The 13,618-nt window shown below is 51.2% G+C and overlaps 1 protein-coding gene across 1 annotated transcript in view; it reads right to left on the bottom strand.

Moving 5' to 3' along the window:
- The window catches only part of IGSF21 (immunoglobin superfamily member 21), a 246,123-nt gene that overhangs the window by 22,981 nt on the left and 209,524 nt on the right, over positions 1-13,618 (bottom strand). The window lies entirely within an intron of this gene.

The raw sequence follows: 13,618 nt of genomic DNA, 5'->3' as shown, positions 1-13,618 counted from the left end.
TAGCCCATTCACCCCGCCTTCCTCTCCGAGGAGAGCTGGCTGGCAGCCCCGTTCACCCGTTCACCTGCCTCGCCCCTCTCCTGACAGCTGTTGTGCTTTCCCAGTGGTGGGAGATAAAATTAACAACCCCAACTGGAGGCCCTGGCTGGCTGCTCTGGGGGGAGCAGGGGAGTGCGAGGCGGGTGGTGCAGCGTGGGAAGTGGTGAATTGGTGAGGCTGGGCCGAGCAGGATGCAGCTCGGGTTACTGCTGATGCAGAAATAAAATCCTATGAGCGCCTGTGCACACACACAGACACACACACACGCATATATGCACACACATATATATGCACACACAGACACAGACACATAAACACACACAGACACACATAAACACACACATATGTATACGCACACACACACACAGAGACACATAAACACACATACACATACACACAGACACACACACGTATATATACACAGACACACACATATACATACACACACAGACACACACACACATATGCACACACATATATATGCACACACAGACACAGACACAGACACATAAACACACACAGACACAGACACACACAGACACACATAAACACACACATATGTATACGCACACACACACACACAGAGACACATAAACACACATACACATACACACAGACACACACACGTATATATACACAGACACACACATATACATACACACACAGACACACACACACATATATGCACACACATATATATGCACACACAGACACAGACACAGACACATACAGACACATAAACACACACAGACACACACATATGTATATGCGTGCGCACACACAGACACATAAACACACATATGCATACACACAGACATATACATACACACACAGACACACACACATATGCATACACACAGACACAGACAGACACAAACACACACAGACACACACATATGTATATGCGCACACACACACACAGAGACACATAAACACACATACGCATACAGACAGACACACACATGTATATATACACAGACACACACACAGACACATACATATACATACACACACACACACACACACACACACACATATGCATACACGCAGACACACACACACAAAAGGGTAGTGAGGAGGCCAGGCCCAGGTCTTGATGTTGGATCTGAATTTGCATGCTAGTGCTATTTTGTACCTATGCCTTTAACCTGGAAGTTCTCAAAGTGTGTTTCCCGGGCCAGCAGCTTCAGAACTTGTTAGAAATGTAAATTCTTGAGCCCAATTCCAGACCTGCTGAATCAGAAACCTGGGGGTGGGGGTCCAGCCACCCAGGTTTTAACAAGCCTTCCAGGAGGTTCTAATGCAAGTTCCATAGGGGAATTACTGCCTTGACCTTTGAAAGCTTCAGTCTTCTCGCAGGGACGACAAGACCCACTGCAAAGCAGTGTTATGTGAGCTAACGATTAGGTCCGTAGGGGGTGCTTGGTAACAGTTGTTAAAATTATTACCAGCTGGGAGGACAAAGCTCAGGGGAGCTGGAGAACCTCAATCCGGCTTCTCCCGGCCTGGGCAGACAGGGCACAGGCGGAGATCCCTGGAGGCTTTCCGGCTGTATGCACTGATTCGATCAAAGGACCTCAAATCCCCAAACTACCTGCCCCTACCAGTGGAGCAACTTTCTGCTTGTGCCCTGATTGGCTGCTTGCCCACGTTCCAGGTCTTCTGATTGGCCTCCTAGGCTGCCAGCCCCAGGTGGACCCTCCCCACACCTGGGCTTCACTGTCTGGAGGCAGCCTGTCCAGCAGCCTGTACTGCGGCTACCACGTGTGACTGCCCCAGCCCTGCCACGCCACTGTAGTTTATGTGGCAATAGAGTGAATGTGTTCAGGCCCACGATAAGTGCCATTTCCGCAGAGATGAAATCTATGGGGTGTGACACGAACCCATTTTAAATAGCAGCAAGGCTGGCTATTTGGGGGATGTTTTCAATGTATCCCAGAGGTATATATTATACGCATGGGCAATTTCACCAGGTGCCATCGTTTTAGCTTTATGAAAGAAGTCTCCAGAAGCCTGCGGAAGCTTGGGGAGGCCCTGGCAAGTGGGCAAGCACATTTGAGATCTGGCCAGTGGCAGTGACACTCAGCTCAAGTTCCTCCTGCTCAAGTTCAACTTCAAGTTCAGGCTACTCTATTATCCCCCCCCCACCCCGCCCCCCTCCCAAGCCACTGAGAACAATGGGCTGGAGCTTGGAGGTTCTGGGTGGGTCTCACGCCCTCTTCCCCAACCCTGGAAAACCTCTGTCCCTTCCAGCAGAACTGTATCCCCCTCAAGCATCGGGTCCTGGTGTTCTGGGGCTTAGAATAGAGCTCACCCCTGGCCTTCCCCACCCAGCCCCTGGGGCACCTGGCTCCCAGGTCACAGGCTTTCTGCTCACAGGCAATGTGTCCCTTAGGCAGCTGCTAGCTTCCTGGGTCTCCCGCATAGGACAAGGGTGACACTGGTGCCTGCGGGTGCCTGTGAGGACTGAAGTACTTGGCTGGGCATACTCCCACCAACCTCCCAGCAGAACTTCCCAAACCCCCAACCCCCCCAGCTCAGAGCCCTCCCTTCCCATAGGGCTCTGCAGCCATAGTCTTTCCTGTCCCATCAGCATTTTAGGATTGATTTCCTGAGTCAGAGGGCAAGTAAATCATTCTTGCTGCTCACTTCTCACAAAGCCATTTCCAAGGGAAGCAAGTGGGGGGTAGCGGGGAGGGGAAGAGCCGTGGAGAAGGGGCGTTTTGTGGGAAAAGGATTGTGTAGTTTTTCCTCCTTGACATTTTACTATGAAAATATTCAAACCTATCAAAAAGCTCAAATAAATGTACAATGAACACTCATGAATCCATCACCCAGTTTCATCGATGAACATTTAACTCTACTGGCTTTATCACACATCTATTGGATTGTGTCTTTTTCAAGAGCAGGGCGAGGCAGAGCCAAGCTCATTCCTCATGGGATCCAACTCCTGGCCAGGGTGGTAGGGCTTGATTTGGGGGTGGGGGAGTCTCAGAGATCCAGCCCTCATGATCTCTCCCCCTGGTCTTTCCATGGCCCATGTGCTGAGGCCTTGGCCACCTGTCTCATCTCTGACCTCTCTAACCTCATCCCTCACCAGGTCCGCTCCAGCCTCAGTTCTCTCATCTGTAAAATGGGCATCACAACAGACCTATTGCATAGGGTTCATGTTTGTGGCACGCTTTGCAGGGTGCCTGGTACTGGTAAGTCCCTGTACCTACTGGCCATCATATTTATGAACAGTAACCTCCATCACTGGCCTGAACAGTGGCTGGACTTTGCCGACACCACTCACTCTGGCCGCTGGCCTGGGAGCTTCCTCAGGTAGGGACATTGGGTCATCCTGCTGACGAGGGCCCCAGCTAAGGGCAGCACAGAGCAGATCTCAGCGAGCATGGGCTGAGCTGATGTTTGAGGGGGTGACTGAGGGGGGCTGGATTTACTCAGTGAGTATCCTCCTCTGCACCCTGAGTCCAGGGTCCATGGGGTCCCCAGGCACACAGTGGGTGGGGTGAGGCGGGGGAGGGCCCTTGACCATCACTTCTGCTCACTGGTCACTCTGAGGCAGGTTCCATGCTAAATGCTTTAATGCATTAGAGCCTTACAGAACCTAGAAGTAGGAATTATTATCTCCACTTCACAGAGGCAGAAACTGAGGTTTTCAAACGCACCGGTCCATGGCTACTCAGCCAATAAGGACCAAGGCTAGGACTTGAACCCATGTCTGGCTTAAGCCCTCAGCCTGGCCCTGCTTCTCGTCTTCTGTGGGGTCTCTCTCCAGGCATCGGTTTCCTCTGTGGTCTGGTGAGGGGGGCTGGCCTAGGTGGTTCCTAAAATCCTCCTCCAGTTCAAAAAGTCTATGGCTCTATGTGGGAGGTCCAGAGGCAGCAGCAGGAGGGTTCAGTGTTAGAGAAGAGGAAAACCGTCCTAACCAGCTGTCAGACAGCTGGACTGTTCAGCAGAGAAGGGCCCAGGCTCTTCCTGATGGGGAGCCTCAGGATTTGGGGTCTCGCCTCTGATGGGCCTGGGATCCACGGGAAAATCAGCTGGGAGGCATGCCTGGCACCAGAGTTCCTCAGTGAATACACTCTGTACCCTCACAACTGCTCCCGAGTCCCCCGGCTGCCACGGGGAGTTTCCCAGGCCCATCCTGGCTCCCATGGCATCCCTGGACAGACGTCACTGGATTCAGGGCCCTGCCCTCGCCTCACTTTTCCTCTCTGCCTGTGACCAAGCCCGGTGGACAGAGGGCAGGCAGGACCCCCAGCAGCTTGGCATGCTAGAAGAACTTTCCCAGGAGGCTCTTACCTCACTTCCCCTGCTCCCACCCGGAGCACAGCAGCTGGCCTTCTATGGGCTCAGGAGCCAGCCTGCCCAAGTTCACATCCTGGCTCTGCCACCTGTTAGCTGGGTGACCTTGGCAAGTCACTTACCCTCTCTGTGCCTGTTTTCCTCAGTATCTACTTGATAGGGTTCTTGTGAGCATTGTATAAAGTATTTAGACTTTTAGACCCTGGCCTGGCACCCAGTAAGCACTGAATAGATGTCAGCCGTTGTCGTTATTGTTGCTGTTATTATTAGCATTTCTTACTACCTACTCCTTCCTGTGCCTTGGGGTCCCGCCACACAGAAGTGCTCTCTACTTGCCATGCTTTCCTGTTCCCACACCGTTGCTTACAGGGCTCCTTCTGCCTGAAATGCCTCCTGTCCTGTCTGTCCCAGCCTACTCGGCCCAGCTCTACGCCACCTCCTCCATGAAGCCTTCCTGATGTCAGCCCCTGGGGGAGAGCCTCCGTCCTGGGAGCTCCCACATCCCTCACCTTGCACCCTAGTCCTCCCCCATCGTTCTTATTTTCCATCTGCTGGAATTCTAGAAACCTGTGCCCTTCTTTGTCTCCCCATCATTCAGGGACTCCTTCAGGGCAGACACTGGGTCTTATATCCCTCTCATTATCCCCGGAGCATACAGGTCAGGGTCTGGATTCAGAGAGAGGGGCTGAGAATTTCCATTTGGTCACTTGTTAGCCATGCAATCTTGGGCCAGTTGCTTCATCTCTCTGAGTCTCAGTTTCCTCTTCTGTAAAATGGGAATAACCATGATCACTCTCTTCACCAGCTGAGAATTAAACAAGAGAACACTCATAAAGAACTTAGTACCATGCCTGGCACATAACAAGCACTCTGTCAGTGTTAGCTTTTGTTATTAAGATTATCTGTTATGAAGATTATCACTCCTAGGCAGTGAGCAAGGTAATCCTGCCTCCTTGTGTACAGATGGGGAGACTGAGTCCAGGGCTCACTGCAGGCTGGCAGCAGAGACACCAGTGCTGACCCCAACAGCAACTACACTTGGAGCGTGGTCCTGGTCTGCTTCCCCTTCTGTACGTGAGGCGGTGGGATTACTTCCCTTTCCCCAGGAGCGGCTCTGGCAGCAGACGCTTTTCCAGGGACCGGCTCACCACCTCCCACAGCTGCCCCATCCCTGCTCTCCCAGCTCCTGATACAGCTCTGTTAACACCTGTAACTTTAGCCTTGTGCCTGTTCCTTAAATCACTGGGTCTGAGGCACGACAGTTCGGCGGCCACATATCCCTTGTAATTAAGGGGCCTGTCCCAGGGAGAGGAAGTTTACCTTCTGCTAGAGACACTAAATCCAGCTCCCAGTGGTGGAAAGGATAAAGCATCGCATGGACCTAACACTTGTCACGGTTTAACAATACACCTGCAGGCGCGCTCTGGTGGGGTCGGGAGGCTGGAGCTGAGATGGGTGGATAGTAAGTGGAGAGAGGCAACCTTGGAACGAGAGGCGAGCCCTGGTCTGTGAGATACAGAAGGTTCAGGGAGTTGGTGAGAGCCTTGAGGGACTGTAGCCACCTGTTTGGACAATTCCAGGGAGCAGATGAATTTCTAGCTCAGCTCAGGAGGGCATGACAGGCCATTCCATGAGAAGCTGTAAAGTGGCTCCTTAGCCAGGTGGTCTGGGTTTGAAAACAAGCTCTGCCACTCACTCGCTGTGTGACCTTGGGTGAATTACTTAACCTCTCTGGGCCCCAGTTTCCTCATTTATTAAAATGAGTAAGTACCTACCTCCTAGGGTTGTGAGGAGTAAATCAATTAATACATTTAAAGTGCTTAGAGCAGTGGTTGGCCCCCTGTAACTAGAAAATTCACCACAAATATTAAGATGGATCTCTCTCGGTCCTTCCCCCATGGCAGGCACATAATAGGGGCTTATAAATATTAGTTGAAACAAGGACTTGTAAGTGTGATGAATGAATAAGCAAATGGTCTGTCTGTTTCCCTCAGAGAAGAGCTGGTGACGTCAGCTCTGTGGCCCCAGGGAAAAGATGCACAAAACAGTGCATATGCTGCTTGACTAAGCGCTGCACCTTCCAGCCATGATCACGGGTCAGAGGGGTTACACAGCTTTCCAAATCAAGCCCTTTGAGTGGATGTGCTTCAAAGGCCCTGTTTCCATCCCCAGCTCAGGGACTCAGGTCCCCATGGAGGGAGAGTGGTAATCAGAGAACATTCAGGTTCCTATTCTAGGCTTCCCTTTATTAGCAGACTCAGTTTTCTCTGCTGTGAAATGGGGACACTGATCTTGCTGACTTTCCAGACAGCTAGGAGGAGCAGCTGACGGTGCAGCCCAAATATTCCATGCTGTCCCTATCGAGAGGAGCCTTGGTGTCTGGCCGAGGCCCAAATGGCTGCCCACACTCAGAGAGGAGCCATGTCCCTCCGTCTTCCTGGCAGCCTTGTGTAGTGGAAAAATCGGGGGCTCTGGCTTTCAGCAGACCTGAGCTCAAAGCCCAGCCCACTCACTGCTGTGGGACATCAGGCAAGTTCCCTGCCCTCTCTGAGCCGTCTGTAGTTTGCCCCCATAACGGAGGCAGCACAGGGCCTGCCGAGGAGTGGGTAGACGAGAGGGAGGACTAGTGAGCTAATGGAGTGTGCTGGGCCTGGCGCTGAGCACACAGTGGGCTGCAGTCAAGCGCACTCCTCCTTTGCGGGGCTGTGTTCAGAGAGGCAGGGACAGAGGATTCTAGAAGCCTGTCCAGGAGGCGGTCAGCAGGCTCTGGCCTTTGAAGCTGAAGCTGGGAAGTGACTGTCCTTGATAGATGACCCAGTTAGCTGCAAAGAGCTCCTCTGAGCCCCAAACCCATCTGTTTGGCCCCTCTCTGAATGAGCTCTCAGCCAGTGACCTCAGCTGGCTGAGGGCCCGTGCGCGGGCAGGTGGGCAGAGCGAGCATCTTTCCTCCAGGTCCCCGGCCAGGTCCAGGCACTCAAGATGGCAGTGTTTAGTCTCCGAACAGGCTTTATGTCCATCCTGGAAGACCCTGGCCACTCTGGCCTCAGTCCTCTGGGCTCCAGCCCCACCTCTGGCAGCCAAGCCCAGCCAGCTGCCTCCGGCCCCTGATGCCCATCTAGAAGCTCCGACTGGTGGGGAGGAGGTCTGCAGAGGTCCTGAGGACTGCAGCCCTGGCCTCTTCACTCCAGCGGCCCATTTTCTGCGGTCGCCGTCTGCTGAGTGAGGTCACGTGGTTTCACTGGTACCTTCCCAGGGGAACATCTCCAACCTGTGCCAGGTCCTGCCATGTCCTCAACATCTGCCCCTGTCTTTCCAGTTGGTCCCCATGCCCTGTGGCTTCTGTCTGGAAACGCCTCACATGTTCAGCCTCTCCTGACTGAAACCTGGGCTGGCTCTTGCCATCTCTCCCCTCCTAACTGCCCTCCCTGCCTTCAGAACCTGCCAGCAGGCCAGGCTGAGCACGATCTTCTTTATTTCCCACAACAGCCCTAGGAAGTAGGAACCTTCATTACCCCCAGTTTCTAGTTGAGGAAACTGAGGCTGAGAGAGGATAAGTCACAGTAAGACTGTGGAGGGATGGGATTGGACTCAGGGCTGCTGGGTCGGTCCCTTCCTGATCTCCTCCACCAGGGCCCAGGGTAGGAGGCCACAGTTGTCACTGCCTGGCTCATAAGGCTCCCACTGGGCTGATGTCACTTCCTGCAGCTCTGACCCTATTCCCTGGCCCTAATGACATTTCCAGGGTGAAGGTTAGGGCAAAATGGGTGAGAAGTAAGAACGACTACTCTTTTCATGAGGGCCCAGTGTGGGCTTGGGACATAAACCTTTACATTTCATGCCTCAGCAGGGGAGATGCTATGGCAGCCCCCATTTAGCAGATAGGAAAACTGAGGTTCAAGGAGATTAAATAGCCTGTCAGTGTAGCGTAGTGGTTAGGCCTCTAACCACTGCTTCTGGAGCCAGCCTGCCTGGGTTTGAATCCCATTTCTAGCCTTGCTGGACCTGTGCCCTCAGGTGACATTTTTAACCTCTCCATTTTCACACCTGTAAAACGGGGAAAGTAACCGAAGACCCTACCTGAGAGGTCTGCTCTGACAATTAAATGTGTTAACAGGTGTAAAGCAGGGCCGTGCCTGGTGTGTAGTAAATGCTCAATAAGCATTTCCTGCTTTTATTACTTGTAGTTGCAGAGCTGGGTTTAAAATTCACGGCTGAATCCAAGGCTTATACCCTTAAACACCCATCGATTCTCTAAGGAAGTAAATGCTGTTTCTAGTCCACCTACTGAACAGAGGTGTAGTTCTTCAACTGGAGGTTACCCAGCTGTCTGTTCCCAGTTTGGAGGACCATGGGCATTTACTGTCACTCACCCAGGGTGGGTGGGAAGGGTGATGGGGGAGGGGAGAGGGCTTGGAGGTACCCAGATGTTTGCCTGGGGGACGAAAGGCCCAGGTCTGGTCTTCAGGACCCTGGGGGCTTCTGGGGTGGGAGGTGGAGATTTGGGTTTGCACCCTCTTCCCCTCAGCGCCCCCGGACTCCTCGGCAGCTCTGGCTGGGATCCCAACCCGCCCTTGCCTCCTTGCCTGTGGCCACTGCAATCGCCTGGGGCCGGTTCAAGCCCAGCAGGTGGCTCATCCTCTCCTGCTCCAAGACAAGGGAATGAGTTGATCATTTCTCACCCAGCAGGCGTCCTGGGCTACGGAGAGGGCTACAGTGGCGGCTCTGAATCTTGCCTCCCAGCTACCCTGCCTGGGGACCCCCAGGGATTCTCAGACTAGCCGTCTCCCTCCAATGACTAACCTGCTCCCTGGACCACACCATTTACACCAGCTGTGCGCTGGTCCTGCAGACAGCCTCCCAGGCCCCCACCGCTGTCCTGCCCCACAGGCAGGCTTTGAATTCTACCAGCTGAAACCCACTTTCCCACTGGCATCCTACAGAGAGGCAGGACTGTGCTTCTCCTGCTCTGCTCAGGCCTGGGGAGAAGCAGCAGGTCTTTGAGGGATGCAGGGTCTGCCCTCAGCCCTCACATCTCCCCGTCCTACTTGGAGCCAGAGACATTTCTCCTGCCCAAGACAAGAGAAGTCCTCAACATTCCAATTACTGGTCCTGGGAATGTGCTCCGCTTTTAGAGAGGAGTACTGGGCTGGGAGTTCAGAGACTGGAGTTCCAGAATCTGGTCTTACTGTTTTCCACTGTGGCTGTACCCATTTACACAAAACTGAAAACAGAACTACCATACAACCCAGTAATTCCACTCCTGGGTATGTATCTGAAAAAACCCAAAACACAAATTCAAAAAGATACATGCACCCCAATGTTCATAGCAGCATTATTTATAATTGCCAAGATATGGAAGCAAGGTAAGTGTCCATCAACAGATGAATGGATGAAGAAGATGTGGGGTATATATATATATACAATGGAATACTACTCAGCTGCTAAAAAGAATGAAACTTTGCCATTTGCAGCAACATGGATGGACTTGGAGGGTATTATGCTAAGTGAAATAAGTCAGACAGAGAAAGACAAATACTGTATGATATCGCTTATATGTGGAATCTGAAAAATACAACTAACTAGTGAATATAACAAAAAAGAAGCAGACTCACAGATATAGAGAACAAACTGGTGGTTACCTATGGGGAGACGGGCAAGATAGGTGTAGGGGAGTAAGAGGTACAAACTACTGGGTATAAAATAAGCTATAAGGGGTAGGGGGAGGGATAAATTGGGATGTTGGGATTAACATATACACACTACTATATATAAAATAGATAATCAACAAGGACCTACTGTATAGCATAGGAACTCTACTCAATATTCTGTAATAACCTAAATGGGAAGAGAATTTGAAAAAGAATAGATATACATATATGTAAAACTGAATCACTTTGCTGTACACCTGACACTAACACAACATTGCAAATCAACTATAGCCCAATACAAAATAAAAATTTTTTAAGAAAAGAAGAAATAAGCTACAAGGATACATTGTACAACATGGGGAATATAGCCAATATTTTATAATAACTATCAATGGAGTATAACCTTTAAAAAATAAAAGAATCTGGTCTTAGAAAGCAGAGCTTCAGAACTCTCCAGAAATCCTAGATTCTGGCCTGGCCTCAAGGAAGTGGGCTCAGCCTTCGTCACCCTGCCAGGAATGCTCTTAGCCCTCACCAGCCCCAGGGTGAGTTTCTTCTAATGGGAAAGTCCAGGAACTGGCCATGGGAGAACTTCCCATGAACTTGTGGCCCAAAGTCACACAGCAGGGGAGCAACCAACTCACACTGGAGAAAGACAGACCAATAGAATCACAATCACAATTTTCTCCTGTGTGTTTCTTCTAAGAGTTTTATAGTTTTAACTCTTATATTTAGGTTGATGATGGATTTTGAGTTAAGTTTTGTACATGGTGTGAGGGAAAGTCTACCTTTATTATTTGCACGTGGCTATCTGGTTGTCCCAGCACCATTTTTTGGAATAGACTCTTCTTTCCTCATGGAATTGTCTTGGCATCCTTGTCGAGAATCAGTTGACTATCAATGTGAGGGTTTTTTTCCACACTCTATTTTATTCCATTAGACGAAACTCGCTCTGGGACTGGTGAGAGTTACAGGCAGGCTGGGGGGTGACAGAGGCTGAGCCCATTTCCACGAGGCCAGGCCAGAAAACCACTGAATCGTGTACTTTAAATGAGTGAATTATATGTTATGTGAATTCTATTGCAATAAAAATCAATTTAAACAAAAACAAGGGGAAAAAAAAAGCACCAGATGCACTTAATAAAAATTCAGTAAAACACACTGAAAAAAAAAAAGACAAGCTATGCAAAGTTTATTAACAACTGTTCTCCGTGTCCCCTGGCCTCAGGTTTAGAAAAGCATAAAGTGTGGTTTGGTGCCATTGTGGCCTCGGGTTGCAAAGTTCTACCTTTATCTGCCAACCTCACTTGGAAGCCTCCAGAAGAGACACAGGGATCCCAAGATAGAACATTTTATTAATGCTTAACAATACTCTGTGACCTCTAGTAGAGTGGAGTGGTTAAGCATATAGGATGCATTTACCCCTGCTCTGGCACTAGCTGGCCAGGTGGCCTGGGTAAGTGATGTAACCTCTCAGATTCTTCACCTGTCAAAAGGGAAGTGGCGGTACCTGCCTTCCAGAGCCGTCGTGACTGTGCAATAAGTTAACTTATGAAAAGCTTAGCACGGTGCCTGGCAGGTGAGCAAACACACAACGAAGAGTGACTCTTGTGGTTGGGAGCCAAGAGCACGGGCTCTGGAATCAGACAGTGAATCTGCCCTGCTCCCTCCTGGGTCAGTTACTGTTGTGGGTTTAATTGTGTCCCCCCAAAAGATATGTTGCAGTCCTTACCCTGTGAATGGGACCTTATTTGGAAATAGGGTCTTTGCAGTTGTAAAGTTAAAATGAGGTCATAATGGATTAGGGTGGGCCCTCATCCATTGTCTGGTGTCCTTACAAGGAGAGGGAAATTGGGACACAGGGACACAGATGCACAGAGGGAGAACGCCAGGTGAGGATGGAGGCAGAGATGGGAATGATGCATTTACAAGGCAAGGATGCTGAGAATTGCTGGCAACCACCAGAAGCTGGAAGAGGCAAGGAAGGACCCTTCTCTAGAGCTGTCAGAGGGAGTATAGCCCTGCCGACACCTTGATTTTGGACTTCTAGCCTCCAGAACTGCGAGAGAATACATTCCTTTCGCTTTAAGCCCCCAGATTATGATCACGTGTAATGGGCGGCCCTGGGGATGCAGCACAATCCCCAAACCTTGCTTCTGCATCTGTACCATGAGCCACCTCCCTCGATGGGACGTGTCCTCAGCACCTAGAGCTCTGCCTGGCACGGGGGAGACGATGAATAAGTAAGTAGCCGTTGAATTGGTTGCATGAAGGCATGAAACCCACAGGGCTCAGGCCTCACCTTCTTTGAGTGTCACCTTCTTAAAGAGGCCTTGCTGTCCACCTTGTTTACAATAGCCCCACTTCCCTCTGCTTTGCTTGACTGCCCTCTGACATATCACAGGTCCCAGCTGTCTACTTGTTCGTGTCTGCCTCCCTTCCTGCACTGACCGTTCCTTGAGGACTTGGAATTTCGTCTGTCAGATTGCCGAAGCTGAGTTCCCATGCATACGACAGCACCTGAATGTACCAGGTGCTCCATAAATATTTGGTAAATAAATGAATGAATGAAAAATGAATGAATAAATGAGATTTAGAATGCCCGTGTGTGTGGACAGCCAAGTCACCTTCTAATATATCTCAGCCAAAAAGACATTCTGATATTGTTTTCACCAGACAGGAAAGTTCAATACTGGACTGTCCATGTCACACGTGGGCACTGACCTGGATTGGGACCCAGGTTGGCTGGACTCCAAGTTCAGGGCTCCGTTCACAGGGTCTAAGCAGTGAGGGGGTGCTGGGTAGGCGCGGATGGGGGAACCACTCACGGGGACTGGGGCACAGGAATGGAGAAGCGGGGGGCACTGATGGACGTGCTCTTCCTGCCCCCAGACTCCTGCCAGCCCCCTAGAGGGACAACAGCCCCACTGGCCATCTGAGTTTTGAGTGCCAAGCGCTCCCAGTTGGGGCTCAGTCTCCCCAAGGTCCGCACTCTCTCTACTCTGCACTGCTCCCCCCCTCCCCCGCATGCTTGCTTGACATTTGTGTCACTGACAGCTTTTGTGCCAAAGGTTGGGATGTTTCCCCTTGGGAGCTCGGAGATGCTGTTAGGAACAGCAGCTCTGGTCTCAGGCAGACCTGCTGGGAGCCCCAGCTCTGGCACTCATGTGGGTGAGCCCCTTAAACTCTCAGAGCCTCCGTTTCCTCATCTGTAAAATGGGGGTGACAATGCCTACTTCGGGAGGTGCTCCTGAGGGTCACAGGATGAACCATGGATTGAATACTCAGCACACAGGGCTGGGCAGATAGCCGTGCTGGATGACTAGTGACCTTGATTATTAGCTCTGGGTTAAAGGCCCCCTCAGTGGCAACTCTGCACGGCGAGGGTGGCGGAGAAACCCTGTGCCTTGGTCTTGCGGCGAAACCAGAAGAGCAGCCTCTTTTGGCTTCAGCAGGTGGGAGTGTCTGGGCCTCTCAACATTTAATTGATGGTAACGTCCCAGCCTGAACACGCTCCCCCGCATAACCTCCACCCCCAAGAAGAGCCTCCGAGAGCCTTCCGTGACTGTGCACAGTGTGTTCCCGGGGCCCAGCACGCAACTTTCAAACTGGCTTACAAT

Source organism: Balaenoptera musculus, chromosome 1, assembly GCF_009873245.2.
Source record: "Balaenoptera musculus isolate JJ_BM4_2016_0621 chromosome 1, mBalMus1.pri.v3, whole genome shotgun sequence".
NCBI classification, from domain to species: domain Eukaryota; kingdom Metazoa; phylum Chordata; class Mammalia; order Artiodactyla; family Balaenopteridae; genus Balaenoptera; species Balaenoptera musculus.
This window is presented reverse-complemented; position numbering and strand designations above follow the sequence as displayed.